This window comes from Rana temporaria, chromosome 12, assembly GCF_905171775.1.
Source record: "Rana temporaria chromosome 12, aRanTem1.1, whole genome shotgun sequence".
Taxonomy (NCBI): domain Eukaryota; kingdom Metazoa; phylum Chordata; class Amphibia; order Anura; family Ranidae; genus Rana; species Rana temporaria.
The window spans coordinates 133,794,415-133,798,443 of record NC_053500.1 but is presented as its reverse complement, the minus strand read 5'-3'; the positions used below and the strand labels follow the sequence as shown (position 1 = coordinate 133,798,443).

The 4,029-nt window shown below is 47.8% G+C and overlaps 1 non-coding gene across 1 annotated transcript; it reads left to right on the top strand.

Moving 5' to 3' along the window:
• Positions 1 to 1,298: 1,298 nt before the first annotated feature.
• On the top strand, positions 1,299 to 1,387 carry TRNAD-GUC. The gene is given in 2 exon segments: positions 1,299 to 1,335; positions 1,343 to 1,387. It is a non-coding gene; the product is annotated as a tRNA-Asp (tRNA).
• The last annotated feature ends 2,642 nt before the right edge of the window (positions 1,388 to 4,029 follow it).

The following is a 4,029-nucleotide window of genomic DNA, read 5'->3' as shown; positions in this document are numbered from 1 at the left end:
GGAAGAGGAGCTTGGCCATGCTACAGCCTGGGAAGGGGAAGTTGGGGGCCCCAGGCCAGCTCGGGGGCCCCAAGCAATTGTTTGTTTTGCCTGTCCTGTATCGACAGGCCTGCCTGTTGGTACAATCTCCTACAGGTTACACAATCACCTACAGGTTGCATGGCCCTCCAAGCAACCTGATTGTACAAATCTCCTACAGGTTACACAAACTCCTATAGGTTGCATGGCCCTCCATCCAACCTGATTGTACAATTAACTACAGGTTGCATGGCCCTCCATCCAAGATGATTGTACAAATCTCCTACATGTTACCCAAACTCCTATAGGTTGCATGGCCCTCCATACAGCATGGACCCGATTGTACAATCTCCTACAGGTTGCATGGCCCTCCATCCAACCTGATTGTACAAATCTCCTACAGCAGGGATATGCAATTAGCGGACCTCCAGCTGTTGCAGAACTACAAGTCCCATGAGGCATAGCAAGACTCTGAAAGCCACAAGCATGACACCCAGAGGCATGATGGGACTTGTAGTTTTGCAACAGCTGGAGGTCCGCTAATTGCATATCCCTGTCCTACAGGTTACACAAACTCCTATAGGTTGCATGGCCCTCCATGCAACCTGATTGTACAATTTCCTATTGGTTGCATGGCCCTCCATGGACCTGATTGTCCAATTTCCTACAGGTTGCATGGACCTTTACAATTACTTTAACGCCTAAAGAGCATTAACCAAAAAAAAAAAGTGTTTGGGCTTTTTCATAAATTGTGCATTTAGAGCTTCCTCTTTGGGCCCAAGACTGCAATGCAGGATTTACTCTTCAGACGCATGGGTGCTCAACCGGTGGCCTTCTAGCTGTTGCGGAACTACAAGTCCCATGAAGCTTACCAGTTACAAGCATGACTCCCAAAGGCAGAGGCATGATGGGACTTGTAGTTCCACAACAGCTGGAGGGCCACAGGTGGAGCACCCATGTTCCAGAGCAACAAACCACCCAAAATAAAAACACACAAAAAGGCAACTGAATGGCCATTCCCTACATTTTTTTATTGTTCAATGGGTGAGGATTTCATGTTAGAGGCGGCCTTAACTACAGCAGGATGAATTTGTAACTGAGAAGCTGCATTTTAACAACCTATGGACAGGGAAAGGGAAGATTGTGCAGTGGTTTGATTTTTTTTTTTTGTTTCATAGGATGCAGTGAGGTGCTGAGGCTATAAAGCTAGGCCATGCTAATGTCTTATTAACCCAATGCTAAATTAAATGATGTAATGACGTCATCAGGGGTGTGAATTTGATGAGGTGGCCGAGTGGTTAAGGCGGTGGACTGTCCACGGACGATCCATTGTGCTCTGCACGCATGGGTTCAAATCCCATCCTCATCTAAGCACATTTCTCAGGGAATTGCTTCACTGCCCTATGGCAACCATCAATTTTTTTTAGGCCTGAAGATTAGTTGAAACCCCCAAACATGATATTTTCGGAAATCGGACACCCCAGAGCAGTGATGGAGAACCTTGGCACCACAGATGTTTTGGAACTACATTTCCCATGATGCTCATGCACTCTGCAGTGTAGTTGAGCATCATGGGAAATGTAGTTCCAAAACATCTGGGTGCCAAGGTTCGCCATCACTGCCCTAGAGAATAAAATAGCGATAGTTCCAATTTTTGTGAAAATATTAGTTGCAATGGTTTAGGAAAAAATGTCAGTAAAAAATACACTAATGTTAATTTTAAGGCACACGAAGGAGATGATTTACTAAAACTGGAGAGTGCAAAATCTGGTGCAGCTGTGCATAGAAACCGAGCAGCTTCCATTTTTATTTTTTTGGCAAAGATTCATACCTATGGCATTTTTAGTGCGTTTTGCATTTTGCAGATTGTTCCATAGGAAACCATGTTAAATGGACTGCACTGTGCCACTGTCACCATACAATGTCACCATCCACTGCCACCATACAATGTCACCATCCACTGCGCCACTGTCACCATCCACTGCCCCACTGTTATCATACACTGCCCCACTGTCACCATCCACTGCACCACTGTCACCATACAATGGCACCATCCACTGCCCCACTGTCACCATCCACTGCCTCACTGTCACCATCCACTGCCCTACTGTCACCATACAATGGCACCATCCACTGCCCCACTGTCACCATCCACTGCCCACTGTCACCATCCACTGCCCCACTGTCACCATCCACTGCCCCACTGTCACCATCCACTGCGCCACCCGGACAGTTCGGGTTTGGGATCTTGTGTCCGGGTTTCAGTCTGCCTGAAACCCGGACACATTATTTAGACTGGGCTGTGGCTCCCCAAGTAACTGAGGTAGTCACACAAAAATCTGTTGCCATTCGGGAGATGCGGGCCGCTGTCTGGGGGCACATTTGGCATCACTGAGGGGGAGCCACGATTTCAGCAAGAGCAGTTTGGCCACACCCACTGTTTTCCGCAGCACGCTGCAATACCACTCTCCTTGAGGCACCCAAAGGTGTCCCAGGTCTTTTATTATCCTATTGTGTATACTACGGGGGAAAAAAGTGCCCTGTGCCGCTAAAGTGTTTGGGTTTGGCTTGAAGAAAAGGTGGCAACCCTAGTAATATCAGCACCCAAGATTGCAGTAATATCAGCACCCAAGATTGCAGTAATATCAGCACCCAAGATTGCAGTAATATCAGCACCCAAGATTGCAGTAATATCAGCACCCAAGATTGCAGTAATATCAGCACCCAAGATTGCAGTAATATCAGCACCCAAGATTGCAGTAATATCAGCACCCAATATTGCAGTAATATCCACACCCAAGATTGCAGTAATATCAGCACCCAAGATTGCAGTAATATCAGCACCCAAGGGGCAGCAAAGGTGACAGGGGGGGGGGGTGCAAATTGTAATCTGTATAATAATCTCTCTCACGAGGCATTGCACGTTGCACCCCCCCTCCCCCCTCCTCTCTGAGATTATTATACAGATTTCAATTTTATTGCAGGGGCAGCAAAGGTAGGTGACAGAGAGAGAAGGAGCACGGGGGGACACTGGGATGAGGGAGGGGAGCACGGGGGGGACACTGGGATGAGGGAGGAGATCACAGGGGGGACACTGGGATGAGGGAGGGGATCACAGGGGGGACACTGGGATGAGGGAGGGGAGCACAGGGGGGACACTGGGATGAGGGAGGAGATCACAGGGGGGACACTGGGATGAGGGAGGAGATCACAGGGGGGACACTGGGATGAGGGAGGAGATCACAGGGGGGACACTGGGATGAGGGAGGGGAGAACAGGGGGGACACTGGGATGGGGGAGGGGAGCACAGGGGGGACACTGGGATAAGGGAGGAGATCACAGGGGGACACTGGGATGAGGGAGGGGAGTACAAGGGGGGACACTGGGATAAGGTAGGAGATCACAGGGGGGACACTGGGATGAGATCACAGGGGGGATCATGTTAGCTGTTCATAAGAAAGACAATCTTCCCAATGACCACCACTGTAGAAGCATTCTTCCACTGTCCCCCAATGTTTGTACTACAGTGACCACTATGTTAATGGGCATTCTTCAAACTGACCACCATTGTAAGGAGAATTCTTCCTACTGTCCTGTATTATATGATGGCACTACAGTGACCACTATTTTTTTTTTTTTTTTTTTACAGTAAAGAGTGACCACTATTTTAATTGGTATTTTTCCAACTGACAGCTATAGTAAGAAGCATTCTTCCTACTGTCCCCTGATGTATATAGGTGCACTCCATTGAACATTATTGTAATGGGCATTCTTCCAACTGACCACTATTGTAAGGATCAGTCTTTCCACTGTACCCTACTGTATGGGTGCACTACAGTGACCACTATTAAGGCCATTTTTCAAACTGACCACTCCCAATGTATGTACTGTACTACAGTGACCACTACCAATGTATGTACTGTACTACAGTGACCACTACCAATGTATGTACTGTACTACAGTGACCACTACCAATGTACTGTACTACAGTGACCACTATTTTGATGAACT